This window comes from Giraffa tippelskirchi, chromosome 9, assembly GCF_054371585.1.
Source record: "Giraffa tippelskirchi isolate mGirTip1 chromosome 9, T2T-mGirTip1v1.2.pri, whole genome shotgun sequence".
Lineage (NCBI taxonomy): Eukaryota > Metazoa > Chordata > Mammalia > Artiodactyla > Giraffidae > Giraffa > Giraffa tippelskirchi.
The window spans coordinates 134787156-134800341 of record NC_137283.1 but is presented as its reverse complement, the minus strand read 5'-3'; the positions used below and the strand labels follow the sequence as shown (position 1 = coordinate 134800341).

The window sequence follows — 13186 nt, the reverse complement described above, 5'->3', positions numbered from 1 at the left end:
GTTGAATATATGATCCATGCTCTCAAAGAACCTACAGTGAGATTGTGGGAGATGTGGACAAGACACAAGAAGGAATAAGGTAGAATTACATAGTGTACACAAAATACTGCAGACAATCAGAAGGCCAGATACTGCTGCCTTTCTTTTGTCCCCTAGACTATGTGGTAAAGCAGTGTAGACAACAGAAAGGGAGAAGCTTCTAGATTCTAGAATCTGGAAGGAAACATGCAGGTTTAAATAGCTCTTTATATGGTCTCTTTATGTAGCCTCAAGTAAGTCACTCTGGGGTAATGCTGCCTGCCCTGGTTTCCTTATCTGTGAAAAGGCAGTCAGTCATCCCATTTTTCCTGCCAACCTCAAAGCATTCTGGCAGAGATGGAAATATTGAGCACATACTATTAAAGTGATTTAAATTTGTTAATTTCTAATATATTTCTCCAGTGGCACAAATCTGCCTTTTGTTTATAGAATGACTCATAACTACTTAGAGAGGCAAGAGGGACAGGTTGGGGAATGATTATTGAATTAAATAAGTAGTGCTAAATATTTGTAGGATATTTTTGCAATCAAATTTACCAACAATGTGACTGTGGATGAGTCATTCACCTTCATGCAGTGTTAGTTTCTGTTTTTTGCATGTGAAAGGAGAATGCAAATTCTAGTCTTTTATGCTTAATAGTGCCTGAGTCCTTCCCTTAAACCAATGAAAAACCTTTCTCAGGAAAGAGAATGTTATGCATGCTATGTGTCACTCTAGTAAGTTGAACTGGAACCTGGCTTAAAGGTCAAGTATAAAACTATTGGTTAAGCACATGTTTCACAAAATAGGTCCTTGATGCATTTTTCAGCAAATGTTAATTGATAGGCTGTGAAGTTCTTAACCACTTACATGAATGCATTTTTTTCTTGTTTTTATTAATGCTAATAATTAAGTTGAATGAAATAAAAACAACTGTCTACACTTAAGGGATGGCGGTATATGTTCTGACCCTCTGTGTAGGGTATTTGCTTGGTACCTCATCTAAGAATTCTTAGTTTTCCCATTACAAGCATATTATAGTAATGCTCAGATATGTGTGCTTCGATTATCTAAGGATATGCTTAGAATTAAGTACTTTTGGGTTCACACTGCTGTTTCAAAGGTATAAAGAGGAATCTCAGTGACTTGAAAGACTTTGGAACAGTTTTTTTTTTTTTTTCATGTTTGAAGATCTGTAACAGGACAAGAACAAGAGAGGTTTTGAGTGAGGGAGGGTAGCAGGTTGGCAAGCAGGGCTTATACAAATTTTGTGGTTGCAGGGCAGAAGGTTGGAGACTAAAATTTAAACTCAATTACTTCTCATGAATGGGGCTCCCTTGTTGCCTTAGTGGAAAAGAGTCCGCCTGCCAATGCAGCAGATACAAGTTTGATCCCTGGGTTGGGAAATCCCCTGCAGGAAGAGATGGCAACTCATTTCAGTATTCTTGCCGGAAAATCTCATGGACAGAGGAGCCTGGTGGTCTATAGTCCATAGGGTCACAAAGAGTCGGACATGACTTAGCGACTGAACAACACAATAAAAAAATTATTTGCTACTAAAAGTATGAAATAATAAGGCAACTTATTTGTAAAATTATAAAATAAGAAAGGTAAATAACTTAATCTGCAGGAAAGATTGGGTTATGATATAAATTATTGATGGTTCCAGTTCACTTGTGATTCCATTTATATTTTGATGATGGCAAACAAAGTTGAAAATTATGACTTGAAGATGTTGATGTTGTCTGATGACATATACGGAGATTATGGGAAAAAAAAATCTTGGTAAATTATATTAAAACCACACTTCTCATAGGAGATCATCTCTGTGATTCCCTCTTGAGGTTAACCCTCCAGCCCATCTCTTCATATTTAAGCATGACCCTATTTGAGCTTTGCCAAATAGGTGACATTACCCCAAATTTAAAATTTTTTAGAGGAAGTGATTCTTTCCACTCTCTTTTGTTGTTGTTCAGTCGATCAGTCATGTCCAACTCTGCAACCTCACGGATGCATCACGCCAGGCTTCCCTGTCCTTCACCATCTCCCGCTCCCGGAGCTTGCTCAAACGTGTCCATCGAGTCGGTGATGCCATCCAACCATCTCATCCTCTGTTGTCCCCTTCTCCTCCTGCCTCCACTCTCTTTAGTCGGTATAGTATCATTATCACAATTAATGATTGGATACACTCTGCTAGATGCTGGGGCTATCAATTTTTTTGAGGAGCTTTTCGTGTCAGGGGATTCTCCCCATAGATAAACTAAACTCCTCACTCACCTGTTTAAATCTGATGTCTTAATCAATTTAATAAATAGTTGTTGATGGCTTATTATGTTAAAGAGAAGGGAAAAAAAAAATCCAGGTTGAATCATCATCCTTAGTCATCTCCCCTTAAAGGAGATGTCTCCCTAGTAGGAAGGCAGTAGTTAGGTTCTGCATTTGGATGGGCCAGGTTTGAATCCTTCTTTCCATTAGTCATTGAACAGCAGGAAAGTTATTCATCATATATGTAAAACCCAGTTTCACCATTTAAATGGGAACAATGGGAACAATGCTTTCCTAATGGTATTGTTTAAAATAAAGATTAAATAACAGGCTTAAAAAATTTTATTAGCACCTACTACAGTATCCAACACAGAGGATTCTTAATAAATTCAATTTCTATGATCAGCCTACATATTTTCAGTTTTGCTCTCCAAACAACTTTTCTTTGAAAACTGCTATTTTTGTCTGACGGCCCAGAAAAGGAAGAGCATCATGCAAGAAGGTTGACTATTGCTGAGTTTTAAGAGAGGATTTCTTTTACTAGTTGTTTGATCATGGGCAAATTATTTACTGCCCTGTACCTCAGTTTTCTCACATGGACAAATGGACATACTGGTTCTCCTCTAAGAGAGCTGTTATGACCATTAATCAAAAGGGTTTAATATTTGTAATTTAGAACAGTGCCTGGCACATAGCATTTGTTAAATAAAGTAGCTAAACAAAATTATGTTGATCACTAGTGATACACAGTTGCTAATCTGTTGAACATCTTGTTAGGTTTCTGGGTTCCTGTGGGATTCCAAACCAGCCAACCTTTTCCAGACAGAATTCTAAATAAAACCTGGATTGTCACTTATTTCATTTAAGCGGGCCACTCTGAGAACTTTCTGCTCTGGAAAAATTGAAATTGAGTGAAAAAAACACTCTTATCTTTCTCTTCTTCGGTAGTAGACACACGGAGGGAAATATGCTACTGGACAGCATATCTTTCTTGCCATTAAATTAGAAGCTGCTGCTCTTTTCCGTTGGTGGCATTCATAAATCTGTGTGGTTTAATTTGGGGGAATGTTTCCTGGGATAAGGAAATCTAAGCACGATTGACATTGAATACCCATGAAATGTCCTTGAAGCCAGAGTACTGTATACCCATGAAATGTCACTCAAAAATCAATTTTCCTATGCTAGACACACAGCATGGAACTGTGACTTTATACACAATATTAAATGAACACTGCTGCCCATTTTCCCTATCACGTTCATTCCTTCTTCTTTCTTAAATGAAAGGACACCATCAAATGGAGAAATTTAGCATTAACACATTCTGAAACATCAAGTGTGATAGCGGGTCTCTATTTCTGAAAATGTGTAAGACTTCAAAGCTAAATTTAGTAAAATGTGGTAATTCTCGGTGCCAAACTACATAATTTGACAACTATTAGAGTGATTTCTATCTTCTTCCTTTTTTCTCCCCTGAAATGATATTTCAAAATATATTTTAATTGGTGTGATTTTCTTTCCACCCTGATGGAAATAGCATTTCGGTTTGTCATTAGGATGCATTTACATGGACTCCATGCTTTAGTTCTCATTCTTTCACTGTGTGTTTACCTTCTGTTTCACTTTATTCTGTGGCAGACTAGTAGGTATTTATTATTGACCGTTGACTGAACAATTGTTTGTATTTTCATCCATTTTCATTCCAACTCTATAGTACTTGTTCAGGTTTGCTGATGTTTCCCTTTTATCTTTTACTAATTCAACCATACTTCCTAAAGGCAAGCTTTGGCTCTTCAGATAGATTTATTTAGTATGTTGAAAAAAATTAATTTTAAAAGTAGGCTTTGTGTAAAAAAAGTATGCTTTGCATTCCTCTTAACTAGTTTGCAGCACTGTATTTGGTTATTGATTTCTTAATATCAATGTATTACCATTGACATCTGTGAATTTTATCACGATTGACAAGACAGATGATTTTTGACCTCCTGGGAAAAAAAGATCATGTGGTAAAATCATAAGAATCCTCTTCTTTGGGATTTTGTCATCCAAAATTTACAAATACCAAAATAATTTTACCTTTATATCCAAATATATCTGAAATGTTATATATCTTTTATCTACCAGAGAAGAGATGAAAATACTTGGACGTTTACTGTAGCTGTCTGAAACTATAACTTGAAACAGAAGTTGGTAGGAGCACCGCCCCTAACAATAATGAATTGACTCAAATTATCACATTTTGGATTGTTGACTTAGATTCTCAGTGTTGCCAAGTTCTTTCTAGATCCTCTTGGGTTACTTAGACTTTACAGAAACATTGGAGATTGTCTAGCTACATGGGTGTTCTTAATAGCCACTTGAGAGTGAAGGTAATTTAATTCACTTTGAAAGCATGTCTTTTCATGGAAGTGATTTATTGCTAACTCTGTCACTAATTAGCTTTCTGACCCTAGAGAAAGTACTTAACCTCGCCCTGATCCTCAAATTCCTTGTCTATAAGATAAAGGGATTGGACCAGATGATTTCAATTGGCTCTTTTTTACTTCTAAGTATCTATGACTTGCTGAAAACTAAAACTGAAATCTGTGTGGGGGTTTGGATGCCCTGTGGTGTGACTTCCTGATACGCTTGATTCTCACCATCCCCAGGCAGGTGCTCCAGTGTGAAAATGCTTAGGACCCCACTGCCTCCTTTGACATTAAAAGTCCTCCTTAAAGTTAAAAGTCTCCTACTTTAGTCCCTCAGTCATGGGCTCTCTTAGTATATAGTCTTTTTTTTTAATTAATTTTTATTGGAGTACAGTTGCTTTACAATGTTGTGTTTCTACTGTATAGCAAAGTTAATCAGCTTTATATATATATACATATACATATATATATCCCCTCATTTGGGGATTTCCTTCCCATTTAAGTCACCAGAGAGCACTGAGTTCCCTGAGCTGTACAGTAGATTCTCATTAGTTGTCTATTTTACACATATCAGTAGTGTGTATATGTCAATACCAACCTCCCAATTCATCCCACCCCTTTCCCTCCCACCCCTTAGTGTTCATACATTTGTTCTCTTCATCTGTGTCTCTATTTCTGTTTTGCAAATGAGATCATCTATACCATTTTTCTAGATTCTGCATATATGCACTAATATACGGTATTTGTTTTTCTCTTTCTGACTTACTTCACTCTGTATAACAGTCTCAAAGTCCATCCACATCTCTAACTCTTAGCCTATATTCTGAGGCTTAGGTTTCCATCTGTAAAGAGGATAACAATAGTACTTGTCTCAAATGGTAACTGTCATTATCAAATGAGACATTATGTGTAGAGTTCTTACGTGTTTGGCATATATTAGATAGCTCAGTAAGTACTAGCTATACTCCCAGTTTACTTTGGTTTTCAGATACCTCTAAATCTTGGAAATAATCCAAATAAAATAAATCTAAATAAATAAACAATGAAATAAATCTAAATATTGGGAATAATGTCCTTTTAAAAATAATGAGGATTGAAATTAAGAATGGCAGGGAGAAGAAGGCTCATAGGTTGGCACAGCGCCCAGGATGGACTCTGGAGATAGGTAGGGGTTGTGTTCTAATTCAGTTTTTCATTAACTGAATGATCCTGGGCAAACTAAACTCTCTGTGCATCTTCAGTTGTGAGGTAGGAAAAATAATTTCCAGTACAGATGAAATGATTACAAATGTAAACACCTGTTCCATAATCGACTCATAATTGCTTGTTTTCTTCTCTTGATGGGGATTATAGAGATGGATGACTATAAATTCATCTAGTATTTTCTCATACTTAAAGTCAGGGTTGCCCTGAAACCATGATAGGCAGTAAGTCTCTATTTTATTTTGACGAAAAGATTCCTTGGGAATTAGATTTCATAGCTTGCTTCCATTATTCTAAACCAAATGAAATCTAAGCTAATTTCCTCCTGTTCTTGTCTTAGTAAGGATAAAAACCAGCTGGTGACTAACCTCTGGGAATTATTCTTTTACATTCTTAGATCACCCATTAACTTTCCACTCTATGGACTTAAAAAATTTTCCACAGACATAAAAAGATAGTTATTCTTTGTTGCTCTTCTGCCACCCAACTCTATACCCAATCTACTATATCTTTTTTTTTTTAATAGTCCGAAAGGTTGAATTGCAGAATTGAAAAGCGTTAGCTCATTTATTGATAATTATTGGCTATAAAAATTGGTAAATATTTTGATTAACAGCACTTCTTTTGAAATACTGCTAAGAAGTAATTCCCTGGTGGTTCAGTCATTAGGACTCTGGGCTTTCACTGCAGGGGGAACAGGTTCCATCCCTGGTCAGAGGAACTAAGATCCATGCAGCCTTGGCAATAAATAAATAAAATTTTTTAAAAAATGGAGTACTAAAATATTTAGGTTGGATTCTAGATGTTGATGGCATAATAAGATTAAGAAATATGGAAATATTAATATATGAATGGCTTTACTTATATACAAAGAAGTATGTAAGTAATTATTTTTTTGCTACTTTAGATATACTATCTTGTTGGATTTTCACAGCCTCCCTCAAGGTACATTGAATTAACACCACTTTCCAGATGAACACAGTGAGGCATGGCATGCATAAAGAACTTGCTTAACATTACACAAGTTCTATGAAACAGAGGCAAGATTGTACACAGATCTTCATATCAAAGCTAGTAGATCTTTCTGTCTACAATATTAGTAGCCCAGGCCTTATGGTTTTTCTGTGTGATCTATGCCAATGGGGGCCTCCCCAAGTAAGAATCCCCCTGCAATGCAGGAGACCCAGGTTCAATTCCTGGGTCAGGAAGATCCCCTGGAGGAGGTCATGGCAACCCACTCCAGTATTCTTGCCTGGAGAATCCCCATGGACAGAGGAACCTGATGGGCTACAGTCCATAGCGTCTCAAGGAGTTGGACACAACTGAGTGACTAAGCGTACACACACGCATATGCCAATGAAACATAAATACTACTAGCCCAGGCCTTTCTAGGTGATATATGCCAATGGAACGTAATTTAAATAAGCTCCTCAGTATCCAGGCTTCTTTTGTATCCTATAAGATCTGTTCCTAGACAGAACCTTCCAGAAATATCAGTATAAAGATCCTGGGAACTGAGTTAGAAAAGGTTTGTGTTAGGTTGACTGGGTGAAGGATTATGCACATGGGTACAATAAGGCACAGAATGTTAGATCTCAGAGATGATGTTAGGGAGAAAGGAACTGGAAATAATTTCAGCGGGAAGAAATGCTACCTGTCTTGTAGCATAAAGATAATTGGAAACAAGCCCGTAGCCTTCTGTATAAGATGAGTTACAGTCCTCTTTGGAATTAAGTGAAAAAATAGTAATGACTTATTTTCTTCTCTTTCACTGTATAAAAAGAGACTTGTGAGAAAAAAATACTAACATTTTCATTTGGAAGTTAAATGTATGGCAAAATGCCTAGAGAGCAAGTACTCTAAAAGCAAGAAGAGCCATGTTGTTGGAGAAAGGTCTAGAAATGTTGGTATCTCTGAATGACCTAAGAATCAGTCTGAGTGTGTGTTCTAATCCTGCAGTAACCATTGGTCAGCTGATCAGTCATGTGTCTGCATCACAGTGCTTCTCAAAAGATAGAGTTCACGTAAACAACACAACTCAAAGGCTATAAATCGGTATAACTGAGAGGTTGTTCTAAGTGATCTTGAACCCTTAAAATTCTATGGCTAGTTAAATATTGAAATTGAAAAAACTGGAAATGTATCAAATAAATGGATACATTCATAAAGTTTGTAAGATAAACTGTAATAACAAGTCATGCTAAAAATTACAAAAGGAGTGAAGATAATTTGTGTATATTTCTCTGGGATATAACACACCAATTTTGCTTTGATGTCTATTTTCAATGTAAGGAATTGTATACTTATCAAAACAGGATGTCATCCATTAATGACATCCTTTTTAATGCAACACTGAAATTTTTTATAGTTTTTATGAATGGAGCTTTTAGTAAAATGGTCAAGAATCTGCCTGCCAGCACAGGAGATGCAAGAGACACAGGTTTGGTCCCTGAGTCAGGGAGATCCTCTGGAGAAGGAAATGGCAACCTACTCCACTATTATCACCTATAAAGTCCCATGGACAGAGGAGCTTGGTGGGCTATAGTCCATGGGGTTGCAAAGAGTTAGACATCACTGAGTGACTGAACACATTACAACAGAAAAAATTATGTATGTGCTAGAAATTCAGTTTAAATAAGAGTTGTTTACTGTTCAAATTTATAAACTCAAATTAAAGAATAGTTTTATACAATCCTGATCAAGTGATAAAAGATTGCACTGTTGTGGATCTTTATCAAACCTCTCACTACATTTGAAATGAATGTATTTTTATGTGAAAAATTCAGAATATACCTGATTTTAATAATATATATATTTTATGAAGAAGAATATTATGTTCATATATCAAAAAAAGTATGGTTGAGTCTTGCTTCATTGAATAATTCTGTTTTCCTAGATTCATAACCTAGGGTACACATTAGAACCATCTGGATAGAATCTTTAAGGATGGAGTCCAGACTTTTATGTTGCTGTCATTTGCAAAAGTTCCCCAGATGATCTTGAAAAAAAACCTGTGGTTGAGAACCAGTGTTTTATATTTATTAAAATTTCCCAGGAGACCATATTTAAATTATATTTTATAGCACCTAGTAAAGTGCTCTTCATATTACATAGTATCCATGCATATTTTTATAGTTATATACTGTTTTAATTAACAACTATTTTAAAAATTGAACACCCATCAAATGTCTCCTATTGAAATGCACTGTTGTCTGCACATGAAGAAGATTTAAGCAATTTATGCTTTTGAGATAGTTTGTTCTTGATGCATTGCATATTTCTTTGTGGAAGTAGAGAGGCGAAAACACCAGCTGTTTCCTGGAACCACAGCTGACTTTCATTATAAAATTTCAGCGAACTAATTCAGATATAAGGGATACTTTCTTCTAGAAGGGAAAAGGTTTATGTTCTAGTGAAATATATACATCAAGTTAACTCTATACATTAACGTTTACAATGTAATGGATCCACTTTAGAAACTATATGGAAGGCCACCTTGCTGACTTTTGAATGCATTCCATTACCAAAAAAGAGATACCTTTTCATCACTGTAACCTCACTGAATTGCTCTGTGTGGAATCATAAATATTAACTAAAGTCCAGACCATGTAAATAACTTAATAAGCACATAAATACTACCAAAAGCCTCTCAGCCTTTCAATTAATGTGAGAAAGTCTTACAAATATAGAAGAAGTACTTTGTTCGTGACATATTTCAGAAATCAGGTGTGTACTTAATACACTATATGCTTAATCAGTGAGAAGTAGTCCTTCAAACTATCCTCTAAATTGCAAAGAATTATCAGTGAGTGTTTAGTGGGTACCCACTTTGGACAATGCTATGTCTTTTGTCAAATTCAAGGTGATATAAGACATGGCCTTTCACCCCAGTGATCTCCTAGCCTAGATGGGGAGAAGAGAGGCACACATGAATGAGAGAGAAACCCTAAGGCTGGTAAGCGAACATTGCTGTCAAACGACATAGTACAGGCAGTCAAGGCGAAAAGAAAGGAGAACGGAGTGAAGGTCTGAGCATAGTCCCACGCCATATGGAAAGAATCATCTTGGGAGAGTACAACCAGATGGATCTTAGGTAAGAATCCAGGTGTGGTGAGGATGAGCCGGAGACAACCTCTCTGTTTATGTGCTTAAGCGCCAGTATAAAATTAGACGAAAGACATTTACTGAAAACATCATACATTCTGTGAGTCACCAATCCTCATAAAACAACCTAGGAAATAGGTAGTATTATTATCCTCACTTTACAGATGAGGAAACTGAAGCCCAGAGAAGTAAGTTGCTCATTGCTGCTACTTTTCCTGTTTGTATGCTTTTCCCCAAGGAAGAAAGTGTATTTTAAAAATAAACATGGACAAGCACTTTTGCTGAGTCAATCTCAAAATATGACTATTTAGGCCCATGGCAAAAAACAATCATTAGCTGAAAAATAGGATTCTTGCTTCAGCAGTAAAGTTTTGAAGTTGGTCTGTGCAGAAGTTTCCATCTGGTCCCACATGTGGCAAATAATCCTCGATGCTCCAGCCAACATCTGTCTGGGCTACAGCCGGCCAGCAGCTGCTGGCTGAACTTTAAATCCATAGTCTGGTTATGTTAGATTAGAATGCAGAATCCCAGCGGTTACTTGTTGTCGGGGTAACTGCATTTTTTGATCAGAGAATGCCTTCGCCACACCACACCAAAGCCCCTCGTGTGAAATATTGAAAGGGACTGTAGACTGTGGCTTTCGCTACCTAAATGGGATCACTGATTTTATCTTGAATGATACCATTGTGTAGCTTTATCCCCAGTCATGAACTTACAGTTTTACTTATGTTAAAACTCTGGGTAGTTGCGTCATGCCCTCCAAAATAGAAACCAAGGCTACCTCTTAATTGCACACACATGCATATAAGCATTTAGTTCTTTAAAGAAAAGCTGCAGACAGTTCCTCAGAAGAGAGTGATGGCCTTTAGATTTTTGTGGAAGTGAGAGGTCTTCCCTAGAGCTCTAGTCACCGTAGGGTGGCTTGACTATTGAGGTCGCTGGACGTCTATTCCCATTGTCAACGTCAATCTTGTTTCCTCGGTAGTTTACAAGTATGTAATATGTGTGGGCTTCTTTATACAAGAGGTTTGTATCACTTAGTTCCTTATTTTATAGAATCATGGACCTGGTAAGGATCTCCAGAGAGAGTTTATTCATTTATTGCCTGAGATTTGAAAAAATACTGCTTTGAAACCACTCTCCAAAGAAGAATATTTCTCATAGTTATTAAAAATTTCCAAATTTATCTTTATTCATGAAATTGGATATTTTCTCCATGATAGCTGATCTTAACATCATAACTTCAAGGCAAAATTAGTTCTTTTGAATGGAAACAACACGGTTTTTCATCACATCCGTAAATACGGTGTTATTTATTATGCTGTTATTGAATATGCTTCTCTTACCTTTTATGATATTGTTATCAGTGTATGTTGTTTTTGTTCAGTTACTAAGTCATATCCAATTCTTTGCGACCCCATGAACTGCAGCCCCCCAGGCTTCCCTGTCCTTCACTATTTCCCTGATTTTGCTCAAATTCATCCCATTGAGTCCATGATGCCATTCAACCATCTTATCCTCTGTTGTCCCCTTCTCCACCTGCCTTCAGTCTTTCCCAGCATCAGGATCTTTTCCAATGAGTCTGCTCTTCTCATCAAGTGGCCAAAATATTGGAGCTTCAGCTTCAGCACCAGTCCTTCCAATGAATATTCAGGGTTCATTTCCTTTAGGATTGACTGGTTTGATCTCCTTGCTCTCCAAGGGACTCTCAAGAATCTTCTCCAGCAACACAGTTCAAAAGCATCAATTCTTCAGCACTCAGCCTTCTTTATGATCCAGCTCTGACACCCATACATGACTACTGGAAAAACCACAGCTTTGACTATATGGACATGCAAAATGGAGATAATGGTTCTTGTCTTTTCAATGTTAATCTGAAAGTGCTTTAAGAATACTGAATTTTAGAAAACAAATTTGTGTTGATTGGTCCTTATGTTCCAGCCACTGTGCTTTACTTACTGTTAATACTTATACTGTTTTGCAGAGGTTCAGAAAATTTAGATGTCTTTCCTAATGTTACAGAGGATTTAGTATTATAAAACATATTCACTTAGTTAGCAGTGGGAGCTTACACAATGTATTTAACTTATATGTACCAAAGTTTCAAGGACCCTGTCTTTGCAGCCACTTAGAGCTGGTTTCAAATCCTGGTTCTCCCATTTACCATTTGTGTGACCTTTGTTGTTGTTGTTCAGTCACTAAGTCACATCTGACTTTTTGTGACTCCATGGACTGTAGTATACCAGATTTCCCTGTGCTTCACTGTCTCCTGGAGTTTGCTCAAACTCATGTCCATTGAATTGGTACCATTCAACCATCTTGTTCTCTGTCATCCCCTTCTCCTTCTCCCTTCAATCTTTCCCAGCATCAGGGCCCTTTCCAATGAGTTGGCTCTTTGTATCAGGTGGCCAAAGTACTGGAGCTTCAGCTTAGCATTAGCCCTTCCAGTGAATAGTCAGGATTGATTTCCTTTAGGGTTGACTGGTTTGATCTTCTTGCTGTCCAAGGGCCCCTTAAGAGTCTTCCCCAGCACCACAATTTAAAAGCATCAATTCTTCAGTGCTCAGCTTTCTTTATGATCTAACTCGTATTCGTACATGACTACTGGAAAAACCATAGCTTTGACTATATGAACCTTTCTTGGCAAAGTGATACCTCTTCTTTTTAACTCTGTCTAGGTTTGTTATAGCTTTCCTTCCAAGGAGCAAATGTCTTTATTTCATGGCTGCAGTCACCGTCCTCAGTGATTTTTGGAGCCCAAGAAAATAAAGTCTGTCACTCTTTCCACTTTTTCCCCATCTATTTGCCATGAAGTGATGGGACCGGATGCCATGATATTAGTTTTTGAATGTTGAGTTTTATGCCAGTTTTTAATTTTCCTCTTTCACTCTCATCCAGCTCTTTAGTTCCTCTTCACTTTCTGTCATTATGGTATCATCTGCATAGCAGAAATTGTTGACTTTTCTCCCGGCACTCTTGATTCCAGCTTGTGATTCGTCCAGCCCAGCATTTCACATGATGTACTCTGCATAGAAGTTAAATAAACAAGGTGATAATATACAGCCTTGATGTACTCCTTGCCCAATTTTGAGCCAGTCCATTGTTCCAATTCTGGTTCAAACTGTTGCTCTTGTCCTGCATACAGGTTTCTCAAGATACGGGTAAGGTGGTCTGGTATTCCCATCTCTTT

At 37.0% G+C, this 13186-nt stretch overlaps 1 protein-coding gene across 1 annotated transcript in view; it reads left to right on the top strand.

Annotated features, from left to right (window-relative positions):
* Nucleotides 1-13186, top strand: part of MOXD1 (monooxygenase DBH like 1) — a 93461-nt gene that overhangs the window by 29524 nt on the left and 50751 nt on the right. The window lies entirely within an intron of this gene.